Source organism: Chlamydotis macqueenii, chromosome 5, assembly GCF_036417535.1.
Source record: "Chlamydotis macqueenii isolate bChlMac1 chromosome 5, bChlMac1.mat, whole genome shotgun sequence".
NCBI lineage: Eukaryota > Metazoa > Chordata > Aves > Otidiformes > Otididae > Chlamydotis > Chlamydotis macqueenii.
Window position 1 is genome coordinate 72,526,980 of NC_141560.1, and position 16,749 is coordinate 72,543,728.

Consider the following 16,749-nt stretch of genomic DNA (forward strand, 5'->3'; position numbering starts at 1 on the left):
GGGTGGGGGGAGTGAGAGAGAGACTGTGTAGTCTGGTCCCGATCGGGGCTGAACTACGACAGTGGCCCAGCTGTCTGAGAGCAGTAGCAGCTGTCATTCTAAACATTCAAGAAGCCTGAAAGTTCACACTAGGCCAGAAAATGACTGTCCTAGTTTCCCAGACTGTATCTGCGGTCCTTGAAGCAAAAGGAGGGCATTGGCTTTCCCCAAAAAGGTTCCTAAAATAGCAAGTTATAATGGTTGAACAGGATGATGTTGAAATCACGAACGTCGGAAGATTGCTCCAACACCGAAAGTGCCAGCAACTCAAGCTCTTGCTGCTCCTCAGCGGCCATTGGCAGCACATCTACAGCACCACAGCCATCGGGGCTCCGGGCTTTCCCTAATTAACAGGGCTTCGACGTTTACCAACAGCTGCACCTGGGCGCCCGCTGGAAATAAAGCCCGAAAAATCACGAACGTCGGACGATTGCTCCCACACCGAAAGTGCCAGCCAGTCAAGCTCTTGCTGCTCCTCACTGGCCATTGGCAGCGCATCTACAGCACCACAGACATCGGGGCTCCGGGCTTTCCCTGACGAGCAGTGCTTCAACGTTTACCGTAAACTGGACATGGGCGCCCACTTAAAAAAAATCGTAAAAATCACGAAGGTCGGAAGATTTCTCCCACACCGAAAGTGTCAGCAACTCAAGCTCTTGCTGCTCCTCACCGCCCATTCCCAGCGCATCTACAGCACCACAGACATCGGGGCTCCGGGCTTTCCCTGACCTACAGGGCTTCGACGTTTACCACCAGCTGCACGTGGGCGCCCGCTGGAAATAAACCCCGAAAAATCACGAACGTCGGACGATTGCTCCCACACCGAAAGTGCCAGCAACTCAAGCTCTTGCTGCTCCTCACCGGCCATTCCGAACACATCTACAGCACTACAGACATCGGGGCTCCGGGCTTTCCCTGACGAACAGGGCTTGGACGTTTACCCCCAGCTGCACCTGGGCGCCCACTCGAAAAAAACCACGAAAAATCACGAACGTCGGACGATTGCTCCCACACAAAAAGTGCCAGCCAGTCAAGCTCTTGCTGCTCCTCACCAACCATTCCCAACACATCTACAGCACCACAGACATCGGTGCTCCGGGCTTTCCCTGACCAACAGGGCTTCGACGTTTACCACCAGCTGCACCTGGGCGCCAACTGGAAAAATCCCCGAAAAATCACGAACGTCGCACGATTGCTCCCATACCGAAAGTGCCAGCCAGTCAAGCTCTTGCTGCTCCTCACCGGCCATTCCCAGTGCATCTACAGCACCACAGACATCGGGGCTCTGGGCTTTCCCTGACGAGCAGTGCTTCAACGTTTACCATCAACTGGACATGGGCGCCCACTGATAATAAACCTCGAAAAATCACCAATGTTGGACGATTGCTTCCTCACCGAAAGTGCCAGCCAGTCAAGCTCTTGCTGCTCCTCACCGGCCATTGGCAGAGCATCTACAGCACAACAGTCATCGGGGCTCCGGGCTTTCCCTGACCAACAGGGCTTCGACGTTTACCACCAGCTGCACCTGAGTGCCCACTGAAAACAATCCCCAAAAAAACACTAACGTCGGACGATTGCTCCAACACGAAATGTGCCAGCCAGTCAAGCTCTTGCTGCACCTGACCAGCCATTCCCAACACATCTACAGCACCACAGACATCGGGGCTCCGGGCTTTCCCTGACCAACAGGGCTTCAATGTTTGCCGTCAACTGGACATGGGCGCCCACTGATAATAAATCTCGAAAAATCACCAACGTTGGACGATTGCTTCCTCACCGAAAGTGCCAGCCAGTCAAGGTCTTGCTGCTCCTCACTGGCCATTGGCAGAGCATCTACAGCACCACAGACATCGGGGCTCCGGGCTTTCCCTGACGAACAGGGCTTCGACATTTACCACCAGCTGCACCTTGGTGCCCACTGAAAAAAAAACCCGAAAAATCACGACCGTCGGACGACTGCTCCCACACCGAAAGTGCCAGACAGTCAAGCTCTTGCTGCTCCTCCCCGGCCATTGGCAGCGCATCTACAGCACCACAGACATCGGGGCTCCGGGCTTTCCCTGACGAACAGGGCTTCGACATTTACCACCAGCTTCACCTGTGCGCCCACTGAAAAAAAACCCCCAATAATCACAGACGTCGGAAGATTGTCCCACACCAAAAGTGCCAGCCAGTCAAGCTCTTGGTGCTCCTCACCAGCCATTGGCAGCGCATCTACAGCACCACAGACATCGGGGCTTGTCACGGCCCACTCGGGACTCGTGATGGTCCTTTTAATGCGATCTCGAAGTGCAAAATTACGGCGAACACGCCAAAGGGGTTGGTTTCAATCAAACAGCACAAACTTTATTATTTTGTCCGTAAAGCGGCGTGCAATAGGTGAAAGGGAGTGAAAAGGAAAAGTAAAGATAGGGAAGGGGAAAAAAAAAGAAGATAATAGCTACCACCGCGGGTCCAAGGCGTCCCTATGGTCCCAGGTCCAGGCAGCGTCCCGCCGGTCCTCACGATCGATGTCGATGTCGATCCTTGGTGGGGAGAGCTCTTCGGGGGTCTCGTTGTTAGGGGTCGACCTTTTATGCCAAGTGGCAAACCTTGCTCCTCCTTACTTCGGGGATCTCCGCCTGCTCTCGGCCCTTAGGATAGAAGTATTTTTTTTGTACATTATAATTAGCAAAGTTCTGTTAAAGGACACTTTCTCACCGTTGTTTTTGAGACAGCAGTTGTGATTCATCCTCCTCGATAGCAGCTGCACGGTTATCTCTGCCAGTTTTGACAACAGGGATGAGCCGTGGCACCTCTGCGCCACTCTGTCTGCTGCTTCAAGGATGTTGTACATTTTGTTGTTAGGCCAGAGTCGGCCTTGTCCATAACCGCTCCGTTTTGTTCCCAGGAGGAAAAAAAAAAACAACTGCATCTCAGGCAGGCTGCTCACAGCAACTCATGTCAAGTTGTGAGCCTAACTTTTAGGCCAGATCAAGTCCATAGTCCGCCTGGAAGTCCTCGATGACAAGGTTGAGACAATACTGGTTTTCGATACTGGTTTTCTGACCGACCCTTACACCACCCCGTGGCTCAACATTGTCGTCAGGACCGCATGGTGGTAGCATAACCCTCAAAGGGAGACAGGAAAGAAGAGAGAAAGAGAAAGAGAAAAGTAACAGCAGCATAATTACCATACAACTTTGCAAAAAGTTAAGCTGTTTCTCTAACATACACTAAAAATCTTCTAATTCTATATCATGTTTTTCTCTAGGCAATCTGCCTTGCACTAGCAGATTTTGGAATATCTATGTAGGTTGGAACATTTATCAGACTGTGTGCATTAAGTACGGAAGTCAAACGTGTCAACTGATTCATTATTTTCCAAATTTTGACATACAGTATTGCTGTTAAAACAAAACTTATTAAGACCAGTATTAAGAGAACAATAATGGGGTGACACAATTTGTTCAACATGCCTGTTGCAGTAGGTGACCACCCAAAAACTGTGTCCTACCATCTATGTTCTGAATCTTTTTCTACCCTTTCCAAAACACGGTGGATTTCATCCACATCATGATGAACTGTTACTAAGGTTTTTTGTCCGTTTTCCCTGATCTTTCCCAGGATCTTGATCAAATCCTGGTGGTGTAATAATTTTTTTACCAAAGTGAGATTAATTCCAATTGGTGCAGGTAGCAGTTCATGAATCAGTGTGTAATTAGATTGCAAGAGTTTGTGAGAGGTCACCGGTGCTAAGTAAGAAAAGTCACATCCAGTGATTTTAGTAAAATTACAAACACAAAAATTTGAGTGGTTCCTAGTATCTACAACTACATCACTTACAGCTATGGAATCGCAAACAGTCCGTAAGCATGCACAACCTTTGCCAATATATACAAGTATTGTCTCAGGGTTTTCGTCAGGACGAATCTCGAAATGGCAAATGTTTTGTTCAGTGTCAAGACAAATGTCTTGGGCTCTGATGGTATTGCTTTCACAAATGAATCCTTGTTGTTCCCGCACAATACATGCATCAACATCAATACTTTGCCATTTATGCCCGTTTTTCCGGGCCCATACTCTATGGTCTAGAGGATAGAGTACAGTTCCGTTGTGGTTCAGTCCTAGCGCAATGATTGGGTATATTGTATCTACCGAAGCATTGTGTATGGTTAACACAAAAGCTGTGGCCACGCTGTTGATGGGGTTATAGGTAAAATTAACCAGATACCACCAGGACTGGAATTTCCTTTCAAAGTCAGTGGCACTGTCCCAAACTATTTTCTGAATTTCAGTGGGGAAAGTGCCTTCTTCACCTTCTCTTATAATTGATGCGGCTACTGATTGCATCCACAGTTGAGCTTGGATACAACTGAGAGCCAGGGAGAGGTTGTTTTGGACCACACTCAGTGCATCTATAACCAATTCATGGTCTTTTTCATTCACCTTCTCCCATTTTGGTAATATATTCGATAACATCCATTGATTAGTTCCCAAAGCCAATAGGGAGGATCGTAAAGGATGTTGCAATTTAGTCAGGTCACTACTTGTGGTAGCCAATTTGTTCATCAATACCTCTGAATCAATACTATTTAGAACTCCCAATCCTGTTCCCAAAACACCAGTTAGGTCTCTCTTTATTCGTTTCTCGGAAGGGGTCCGTTTTTGCAGCCAGGTTGTCCATCCCTCGTAAGAGGTTTTTAGGAAAGGTGAGCAAGCTGGCTGAATTTCTGAAGCATTATTTTGCATTGACAATTCAACTTGTTTGAGGGACCATGATGGATTGAATAACATCTGTTGCTGGCCCATATTTCTGATTACATATGGTCCAATCTCGACAATTTTCGGGTTCAGTACAATAACTGGTTCAGTGGTAAGAGGTGCTGTGTTTGTTGTCACGTTGGGGCTGGGAGTAGTAGTTGGCTCAATAATGGCCATTTTAAATTTAAATGTGAGTGCCACGTCACCTTTCTGGTTATTCCAGAGACAGATTACAAAGACAGGTTGGGTTAGTGTAAAACTACTCCAGCATTCCAATTTTTCCTTTTCAAGGACACAGAGACTCTTTGTGAGTACAGATTCATTAGTTCTTCTTACAATAATTTGGGTTGCTTTTTCATGGATAGATCCATTGACCATTCGGCAACCTATTTGAATTTTTTCTCCAATTGTTCCCATCAAGAGGGGAGCCCTGCTGTCTCTGTCCCAGCCCCACTCATGCTCTGAGTACATTTCCATTTCATGCTTAACCACAGTGGCCAAGTTTAAGTCCAACCGTTTAAAAGGTGGTCCCATGCTTCCTGTAAACCTAAGGTAGGCGTGAGACCATGGCCATTCGGTGTTCTTTTGATTACAGGTCAGTGGTAAGATGCAGAAAAATATTGTAAGCCCAATCACAGGTCCAATTAAAAAATTGGTCATTTTTAGAATTTATGCTTCCAAATTATCATCCATGTGCAGCTTTTCCCACTCACTGTTGTCCCTCGGAGTTCTTCTGCAAGATAAAATAACAGAGCTTGCCTCCTTGAGGCACAGTTAAAATGACGGAACTATCCAACGGGTATTAATCCGATGTTCCTTTCCCAGGGCATCAGAGGCTACCCATGCATATGCATTTAGAGGGGTCTTTAGGACCAATGGTACTGTTCCCGCAGTGGGAAGCTCCACTAAAACAGGTTGTCCTGGGAGGTGAGCTGGATTTTTAGAGTCATTCGGTCCTTTTAAAGAAGGGATTAAAGTAGGGGCTTTTGGACAGAAGGCAGTGATTTTAGGGCATCCATTTACCCCCCATCTGTCATTTACACCTTTGACAGCTTCCCACAGGCGAGCATCCCAATTGCCTTCCTGTGGTTTCAAAAGTCGTTTCAGCAAACCATTGGTTCTTTCTACAATACCATTAGCTTGTGGGTAATAAGGAGTGTGAAAAATCCATTTAATCCCTTCACTTCGTGCCCAATCCTGTACTATTCTGGCAGTGAAGTGGGAACCGTTATCAGACTGTATTTCTTGTGGTTTTGGAAAAGTTCCAAACCATTGTCGCAATGCTTTCACAGTGCTTTCTCCCGTAGCCCTGTTAAAGGCTTCTGCTTGGACTAGTCCTGATATTATTTCCACTCCCACCAACACAAAATGTTTCCCTCCTGATTTCTTAAAGGGTCCAATATAATCTACCTGCCACGCATCCCACAAACCTTTACCCTCTCTTAGATGCAGGGGATCATCTTCTAAAGGGTGTCTTTCCAGTCGCCTACGACATTGCTCACAGGCAGATATGCAAGTTTCGCATGTTGCTCTGGTGACAGGCCAGCCTCGAGCAAGGGCTTCACGATACAGGTCCTTAGCTCCTGTGTGTTTACGCTTTACATGCAACCATTCTAGCAGGCGTTCCCAATCTTCTGTGACTTGGTCCTTTTGTACAGGGGCTAGCCTTGCTAACTCATCCTCTCTGTTATTCCATTTACCCGCTGAGCCCCCATCTGCCTGATGAGAAGCTACCCATCCCACAGCAAAGTTCCCCTGTTTAGCAATGTTTAAGATATCTTGCCATTTTTCCTTTTGCCACACTGGGATTCTGTTAACCTCCCATTCATTTTGCTCCCAAAAAGGCAGCCATTCAGTACAACCCTTAAACACAGCGTAGGAATCAGTATAGATGTGGATGGGAGAAGTGGCTTGAGCTTCACGCTGGAAAACACTCCACACTGCAATTAACTCTCCTACTTGGGCGCTGCCCACTCCCTCTGTAATAATTTGTTCATCAGAGGAGGTATGGAGTGCTACTGCTCGATATTTCCATACTTTCCCTTCTCTTTTTGCGGAAGCATCGGTAAACCAGGCACTCACTGCTTGGTCGGGAGAGAAAGGAGGAGCCGCTTGGATGACAGAGGCAGGTTTATCTTGGCTGCCATCTGAGCTTTCTGTTTCTTGTATAGCCAGGTGTTTTAAAGCTCCTTCAGTCACTGAGAAAACGTTACAGTAGTGTTCAATCTGGGCATACCATTTTCGTACTGAGGCTTTCTGGGCCACCCCGTCAGGGGGAGGGGTCCCACTGGTAACTGCTTTTATCACTTTAAACGGGCCTCTCAGTACAATTGGTTGTTGGCGTGCAATTTTCTCTACTTCTATGAGAGCCAGGCTAACCACAAACAATCCTTTCTCCCAAGCAGTGTATCTCCTCTTGGCATCTTTAAAGCTACGAGAATAAAATCCCACAGGCCTAGTTGGACCCTCAGGGCCCCGTTGCCATATATGTACTGATAATCCTGATATGGTAAATCCCCATTCCACCTGAAAAGGGTCTGTAGGGTGGATAGGACCGAGAGCCTGGTGAGCTGTTGCTTCAAAAATTAACAATTGCATAGCTTCTTCCTGAGATGGGGTCCATTCCCATTTGACCCCTTTCCTCAGCAAATCATAAAGAGGTCTAGCAATAATGGAGAAGTCTGGAATATGTTTTCTCCAGAACACCAATAGTCCTAAAGCATGTTGTAAATCCTTTTTTGACTCAGGCATTTTAATCTGATCTAAAGAAGTGAGGGTGTCCGGTGGGATACACGTCATTCCCCCTTTCCACCAAATTCCCAAAAACTTTACTTCTTGTGATGGCTTTTGGACCTTTTCGGGAGGAATTTGCAAACCCAAATTCTCCAAGTGAGAAATTATATTCTGGTGGGTTGTTTCCACCTCCTTTATTTCTTCCCCCCCCACAAGGATGTCATCAATATATTGGTAAACATCTACAGCTTCAGGTTTTGGTATTTTTTCCAATTCTTGGGCTAAAGCATGATGAGCCAATGTAGGAGAGTGCTTATACCCCTGGGGCAGCCGGGTGAAAGTATATTGTTGCCCTTCCCACGTAAAGGCAAAACGGTCTCTGTCCTCTGGTTGCAAAGGTACCATAAAAAACATGTCTTTAACATCTATAGTTGCCATAATTGGGTGAGCTTTCTCCTGAATTATTGTTACCAATTCCGCCAAATTGGGCACTGCGGCAGTCAAAGGTTCGGTGTTGGCATTCAGTCTCCTAAAATCCACTGTGAGTCGCCACTTTCCATTTGGTTTTCGCACTGGCCACACCGGAGAGTTAAAAGGAGAATGTGTATTTATCACAACCCCTTGCTCCCGAAGTTCCTGCATAACAGGTCTGATACCTTCTTTTGCTCCCAGGGGAAGGGGATATTGTTTGACATTAGTTACTTTGCTAAACGGCAGAGAGGGTGCAGTTTGGAGTAACCTAATATTTAATTGCGGGGTCCCAAAAGTCCACCACAAGCCTTCTGGGTCTTTCCAACCTTTCCCTTTAAGGACATCCATTCCTAATAAATTAGTAGGAATATTCCCGATCACCATTGTAACAGTGACAGTGTTTTCCTCTCCCGGCAACGTTAGCTTTACCTGAGCAACACTCATGGCTTCTGTTGATCCTAAAGCATTCAGGACACAAAAATGTCTTCTCGAGGGAGAGACACCACACCTTTGTGCATCTTCTTTAGTCAAAGCGGAGACTTGGGCACCAGTATCAATCAAAAAGGTCACCAGTCCACGTTTTGGACCCACAATAGCCGTAATTAGCAAATCTCCCCTGCTAGTCTTGGTGAGCTGTCGGATATAAATCCATCCTCCATTCCCTCGCTCACCGATGGGGAATGGAGGTTCTAGTTTTCCTGCATCTGGGGAAAAACCTCACTGTTTCTGTTGCCTGTGTCTTCCAAAGGTGGGGCTGTGGGTGTGATGGGTGAGATTTCTTTTCCTTTGGGTGGGTATTGTTTCGGGTTACACCATTTTGATACCACCTTGCTCAGCTTTTCAATGGGTAAACCATCCATTATATCTCTTGGAACACCCTTTTTAATTCCCAAAAGCCACCACTGTTGTCGGGTCATGGGCTGTGCTCCCCCCGCTGTTTTAAAACGAGGGCTAGGTTGACTGATGTGGGGGGGTGAGTCCCTGATTTCTATCTGACGGATTCCTTTTGGTCTGTCCTCTGGGAGTTTTACTGGACCATATTTTCTTCCATAATTTATCAGCTCCTGTGCTACCTCCCCCCAAGTCCACACCTTCGCTTTATCACCTGATGAAGGTCGAGATGGGCTGAGATCGGAGGGAGACACATTCATAGGGCTATTGGTTGCATTTCCATGGCCTCTCATAAAGCCCTCCAATCTTTCTAAGGGACCGAGTGTCTCAATGGTCTTTCGAAGTTGAATCCCCAAAGGTTTAAGTGACTCTGGGAGTCCCCTTATCAAGGGAGTCATGCTCTCAGGGTCCACCGGCAACATCATTGGAGATTCACATCTAGGAGTTAATTTTCTTTCTTTCATCATTTGCAAACAAGCAGCTTTTTGGACGCTTTCCACCAGCTGATCAACTGTGCCAGTGATTGCAAGAGGATCCCCTCTCTCCAAAGGGTTTAGCCCCCCAGCCCAATAAGCAGCTCGCTGAGTTAAGGACCATGGGGCACGATTATCTCCTGTGGTCAAAAAGACGCCAGGACCCCAATATCCCTCAGCCTCCTTTTCACTCAGCTGGATTTGATCTCCCCCAGTTAGAGATACACGCCACACATACTCCGTCTCAGATTCTTTGGCAAGACGCCCTTACTCCCGCTTCAGTTTGGCAAGCTCAGTAGCGGTATACGGCGACTCCTTAGTTGTTATCTGTGGGTTGCTATCCTCATCATTCAAATAAAAGAATTCTGTTTTAACCAAAGGTCTTACCCGAGGGTGGTCGCCAGAGCGATCCCTCACTTCCTCCTATTTCTTCTGAGGGTATATTGGACTTATCTGTCGAATACCTCTCTCCTCAAGCTTCAGATCTGTCTCACTGTCCAATTCTGAATTCTTTGGATATTCCTCCCTCAAGATAGATTTTAGCAAAAGGTTTTGCTCCTTTTCTCCCTCCAGCTGTTTTTCGAGGTTGGATACTGTCCCCTGAAGGGCCTCCACCAAACGCTGGAGCGACTCAATAATCTGTTGCTCCTGCTCTCGCCGCTTAAGGCGGTCCTCTACTGCTGCTGCCAGACTGGCACCCAGAACAGCACAAACTATGGCTTTGCCTCTGCCAGATTTTACCCTCGCCTCCTTCTGCAAGGAAGTCATTCGATCTACTACGCTCTGCAAATTTGTCCAATTATCCCGAGCCCAATCTTGCCCAGGTGTGGACGGCCGGGCACCATGCTGTGCCAAGAACTCATAAAGCGAGTCTCGATTTCTGACTAACAAGGAGTACCGATCATCAACTTTTCCTGCCATTCTTATTACGAAGGGACCAAACCCACTTCGGAGAGGCTAAACTTAGTTTCCACACACGCAGTTCCCCTGCGTCGCCCTTCTCTTCCCCGAGTGGTTGAAGGGACCAAAATCTACTACAGGGAGGCCAAACTTAAGTTTCCACAAATGCAGACTCTCTGCAGTCGCCCTTCACTTCCCTGAGTAGTCAGCCTCATACATATGAGGACAGATCCCCCTTTTGCACTAAGAGATCTGATTATTAACTCCCGTCAGACAGAGTCCAAACCTCAGTTCAAGTCCATTAGGTGTGTGAGGTGTGCGGGAAATTCGGATCAGCCCCCTTGCTTTCTAGACACCTCTCATCCGAATGGATGTAGGGCTAGGTGCGGCTGGACCGAACCGTCCTTCCCCTGTTACAGACCACACACAACCTGCACCTCTCTGTCTTTCAGGATCCTGCCGACTACGCCAGTTTAAAAAAAAATGTCACGGCCCACTCGGGACTCGTGATGGTCCTTTTAATGCGATCTCGAAGTGCAAAATTACGGCGAACACGCCAAAGGGGTTGGTTTCAATCAAACAGCACAAACTTTATTATTTTGCCCGTAAAGCGGCGTGCAATAGGTGAAAGGGAGTGAAAAGGAAAAGTAAAGATAGGGAAGGGGAAAAAAAAAGAAGATAATAGCTACCACCGCGGGTCCAAGGCGTCCCTATGGTCCCAGGTCCAGGCAGCGTCCCGCCGGTCCTCACGATCGATGTCGATGTCGATCCTTGGTGGGGAGAGCTCTTCGGGGGTCTCGTTGTTAGGGGTCGACCTTTTATGCCAAGTGGCAAACCTTGCTCCTCCTTACTTCGGGGATCTCCACCTGCTCTCGGCCCTTAGGATAGAAGTATTTTTTTTGTACATTATAATTAGCAAAGTTCCGTTAAAGGACACTTTCTCACCGTTGTTTTTGAGACAGCAGTTGTGATTCATCCTCCTCGATAGCAGCTGCACGGTTATCTCTGCCAGTTTTGACAACAGGGATGAGCCTTGGCACCTCTGCGCCACTCTGTCTGCCGCTTCAAGGATGTTGTACATTTTGTTGTTAGGCCAGAGTCGGCCTTGTCCATAACCGCTCCGTTTTGTTCCCAGGAGGAAAAAAAAAAACAACTGCATCTCAGGCAGGCTGCTCACAGCAACTCATGTCAAGTTGTGAGCCTAACTTCTAGGCCAGATCAAGTCCATAGTCCGCCTGGAAGTCCTCGATGACAAGGTTGAGACAATACTGGTTTTCGATACTGGTTTTCTGACCGACCCTTACAGGGCTCCGGTCTTTCCTTGACGAACAGGGCTTCGAAGTTTATCACCAGCTGCTCCTGGGCGCCCGCTGGAAATAAACCCCGAAAAATCACGAACGTCGGACGATTGCTCCCACACCAAAAGTGCCAGCAACTCAGGCTCTTGCTGCTCCTCACAGGCCATTGGCAGCGCACCTACAGCACCACAGACTTGGGGTCTCCAGGCTTTCCCTGACGAGCAGTGCTTCAACGTTTACTGTCAACTGGACATGGGCGCCCACTTAAAAAAAAAGAGTAAGAATCAGGAAAGTGGGATGAAGGCTCCCACACCGAAAGTGCCAGTAACTCAAGCTCTTGCTGGTTCTCACCGGCCATTGGCAGCGCATCTACAGCTCCACAGACATCGGGGCTCCGGGCTTTCCCTGACCAACAGGGCTTCGACATTTACCACCAGCTGCACCTGAGTGCCCACTGAAAACAACCCCCAAAAAACCACTAACGTCGGACGATTGCTCCCACACCAAAAGTGCCAGACAGTCAAGCTCTTGCTGTTCCTCACCGGCCATTGGCAGCACATCTACAGCACCACAGACATCGCGGCTCCGGGCTTTCCCTGACGAGCAGTGCTTCAATGTTTACCGTCAACTGGACATGGGCGCCCACTGATAATAAACCCCGAAAAAACACCAACGTCTGACGATTGCTTCCTCACCTAAAGTGCCAGCCAGTCAAGCTCTTGCTGCTTCTAACCCGCCACTGGCAGCGCATCTACAGCACCACAGATATCGGGGCTCCAGGCTTTCCCTGACGAACAGGGCTTCGATGTTTACCACCAGCTGCACCTGGGCGCCCACTGAAGAAAAAGCCCCGAAAAATCAGGAACGTTGGACGATTGCTGCCACACCGAAAGTGCCAACAACTCAAGCTCTGGCTGCTCCTCACAGGCCATTGGCAGCGCATCTACAGCACCACAGACATCGGGGCTCTGGGCTTTCCCTGACGAGCAGTGCTTCAACGTTTACCGTCAACTGGACATGGGCGCCCACTGAAAAAAAAAGCATAAATATCATGAATGTCGGACGATTGCTCCCACACCAAAAGTGTCAGCAACTCAAGCTCTTGCTAGTTCTCAGTGGCCATTCCCAGCGCATCTACAGCACCAGAGACATCGGGGCTCCGGGCTTTCCCTGACGAACAGGGCTTCGACCTTTACCACCAGCTGCACCTGGGCACCCGCTGGAAATAAACCACGGAAAATCACGAACGTCGGATGATTGCTCCCACACTGAAAGTGCCAGCAACTCAAGCTCTTGCTGCTCCTCACCGGCCATTCCCAACACATCTACAGCACCACAGACATCGGGGCTCCAGGCTTTCCCTGACCAAAAGGGCTTCGACGTTTACCACCAGCTGCACCTGTGTGTCCACTCGAAAAAGTACCCGAAAAATCACGAACGTCAGACAACTGCTCCCACACCGAAAGTGCCAGCCAGTCAAGCTCTTGCTGCTCCTCACTGGCCATTGGCAGCGCATCTACAGCACCACAGACATCGGGGCTCCGGGCTTTCCTTGACGAACGGGGCTTCAACGTTAACCACCAGCTGCACCTGGGAGCCAACTGGAAAAATCCCCGAAAAATCACGAGCGTCGGACGATTGCTCCCACACCGAAAGTGCCACCAACTCAAGCTCTTGCTGCTCCTCACAGGCCATTGGCAGCGCATCTACAGCACCACAGACATCGGGGCTCCGGGCTTTCCCTGATGAGCAGTGCTTCAACGCTTACTGCCAACTGGACATGTGCGCCAACTTAAAAAAACTGCGTAAAATCACGAAAGTCGGAAGATTGCTCCCACACCGAAAGTGCCAGCCAGTCGAGCTCTTGCTGCTCCTCACAGGCCATTGGCAGCGCATCTACAGCACCACAGACATCGGGGCTACGGGCTTTCCCTGACAAACAGGGCTTCGACATTTACCACCAGCTGCACCTGGGCTCCAGGTCGAAAAAATACCCAAAAAATCACGACCGTCGGACGATTGCTCCCACACCGAAATTGCCAGTAACTCAAGCTCTTGCTGCTCCTCACCGGCCGTTGGCAGCGCATCTACAGCACCACAGACATCGGGGCTCCGGGCTTTCCTTGACGAACAGGGCTTCGACGTTTACCACCAGCTGCACCTGGGCGACCACTGGAAAAAAAACCCGAAAAATCACGAACGTCGGACGATTGCTCCCACACCGAAAGTGCCAGCAAGTCAAGCTCTTGCTGCTCCACAGTGGCCACTGGCAGCGCATCTACAGCACCACAGACATTGGGGCTCCGGGCTTTCCCTGACGAGCAGTGCTTCAACGTTTACTGTCAACTGGACATGGGCACCCACTTAAAAAAACGGCGTAAAAATCACGAACGTCTGACGATTGCTCCCACACCAAAAGTGCCAGCCAGTCAAGCTCTTGCTGCTCCTCACCGGCCATTGGCAGCGCATCTACAGCACCACAGACATCGAGGCTCCGGGCTTTCCCTGACGAACAGGGCTTCGACGTTTACCACCAGCTGCACCTGAGTGCCCACTGAAAACAAACCCCGAAAAATCACGAATGTCGGACGATTGCTCCCACACCGAAAGTGCCAAAAACTCAAGCTCTGGCTGCTCCTCACAGGCCATTGGCAGCGCATCTACAGCACCACAGACATCGGGGCTCTGGGCTTTCCCTGACGAGCAGTGCTTCAACGTTTACCGTCAACTGGACATGGGCGCCCACTGAAAAAAAAAGCATAAATATCATGAACGTCGGACGATTGCTCCCACACCAAAAGTGTCAGCAACTCAAGCTCTTGCTGGTTCTCACAGGCCATTGGCAGCGCATCTACAGCACCACAGACATCGGGGCTCCGGGCTTTCCCTGACGAACAGGGCTTCGACGTTTACCACCAGCTGCACCTGGGTCCCCCCTGAAAAAAAACCCTGAAAAGTCACGAACGTCGGATTATTGCACCCACAACAAAAGTGTCAGCAACAAAAGCTCTTGCTGCTCCTCACCGGCCATTCCCAACACATCTACAGCACCACAGACATCGGGGCTCCGGGCTTTCCCTGACCAACAGGGCTTCGACGTTTACCACCAGCTGCACCTCGGCGCCCACTAAAAAAAAAAAAAGGAAAATAATGAAAGTCGGACGATTGCTCCCACACCGAAAGTGCTAGCCAGTCAAGCTCTTGCTGCTCCTCACCGGCCATTGGCAGCGCATCTACAGCACCACAGACATCGGGGCTCCTTGCTTACCTTGACGAACAGGGCTTCAACGTTTACTGTCAACTGGACATGGGCGCCCACTGATAATAAACGCCGAAAAATCACCAACGTTGGACGATTGCTTTTTCACCGAAAGTGCCAGCCAGTCAAGCTCTTGCTGCTCCTCACCGGCCACTGGCAGCGCATCTACAGCACCACAGACATCGGGGCTCCGGGCTTTCCCTGATGAGCAGTGCTTCAACGCTTACTGCCAACTGGACATGGGCGCCAGCTTAAAAAAACTGCGTAAAATCACGAAAGTCGGAAGATTGCTCCTACACCAAAAGTGCCAGCAACTCAAGCTCTTCCTGCTCCTCGCCGGCCATTCCCAGCGCATCTACAGCACCACAGACATCGGGGCTCCGGGCTTTCCCTGACGAACAGGGCTTCGACGTTTACCACCAGCTGCTCCTGGGTGCCCACTGAAAAAAAAAACGTGAAAAATCACGAACGTCGGATTATTGCACCCACAACAAAAGTGTCAGCAACAAAAGCTCTTGCTGCTCCTCACCGGCCATTCCCAACACATCTACAGCACCACAGACATCGGGGCTCCGGGCTTTCCCTGACCAACAGGGCTTCGACGTTTACCACCAGCTGCACCTCGGCGCCCACGAAAAAAAAAAAAAGGAAAATAATGAAAGTCGGACGATTGCTCCCACACCGAAAGTGCTAGCCAGTCAAGCTCTTGCTGCTCCTCACCGGCCATTGGCAGCGCATCTACAGCACCACAGACATCGGGGCTCCGGGCTTTCCTTGACGAACAGGGCTTCGACGTTTACCACCAGCTGCACCTGTGTGTCCACTCGAAAAAATACCCGAAAAATCACGAACGTCACACAATTGCTCCCACACCGAAAGTGCCAGCCAGTCAAGCTCTTGCTGCTCCTCACAGGCCATTGGCAGCGCATCTACAGCACCACAGACATAGGGGCTCCGGGCTTTCCCTGACCAATAGGGCTTCGACGTTTACCACCAGCTGCACCTGAGTGCCCACTGAAACCAATCCCCGAAAAATCACGAGCGTCGGACGATTGCTCCCACACCGAAAGTGCCAGCCAGTCAAGCTCTTGCTGCTCCTCACCGGCCATTGGCAGCGCATCTACAGCACCACAGATATCGGGGCTCCGGGCTCTCCCTGACGAACAGGGGTTCGACGTTGACAACCAGCTGCACCTGGTCGCCCACTGAAAAAAAGACCCCGAAAACTCACGAACGTCGGACGATTGCTGCCACACCGAAAGTGCCGGACAGTCAAGCTCTTGCTGCTCATCAGCGGCCATTGGCAGCGCATCTACAGCACCACAGACATCGGGGCTCTGGGCTTTCCCTGACGAACAGGGCTTCGTCGTTTACCACCAGCTGCACGTTGGTGCCCACTGAAAAAAAACCCTGAAAAATCACGAAAGTCGGACGACTGCTCCCACACCGAAAGTGCCAGCCAGTCAAGCTCTTGCTGCTCCTCACGGGCCATTGGCAGCACATCTAGAGCACCACAGACATCGGGGCTCCAGGTTTTCCCTGACGAGCAGTGCTTCAACGCTTACTGCCAACTTGACATGGGCACCCCTTAAAAAAAACGGCGTAAATATCACGAAAGTCGGAAGATTGCTCCCACACCGAAAGTGTAAGCAACTCAAGCTCTTGCTGGTCCTCACCGGCCATTCCCAGCGCATCTACAGCACCACAGATATCGGGGCTCCTGGCATTCCCTGACAAACAGGGCTTCGACATTTACCACCAGCTGCACCTGGGCGCCCACTGAAAACAAAGCCCCGAAAAATCAGGAACGTCGAACGATTGCTGCCACACTGAAAGTGCCACAAAGTCAAGCTCTTGCTGCTCCTCACAGGCCATTGGCAGCGCATCTACAGCACCACAGACATCGGGGCTCCGGGCTTTCCCTGACAAACAGGGCTTTGAC

General features: G+C 49.7%; 2 pseudogenes; both read right to left on the reverse strand.

Annotated features, from left to right (window-relative positions):
• Positions 1-3,288: 3,288 nt before the first annotated feature.
• LOC147600746 (uncharacterized) lies at positions 3,289-4,959 on the reverse strand (annotated as a pseudogene).
• A 532-nt stretch (positions 4,960-5,491) lies between these two features.
• On the reverse strand, positions 5,492-10,271 carry LOC147600747 (uncharacterized; annotated as a pseudogene).
• Positions 10,272-16,749: the final 6,478 nt, after the last annotated feature.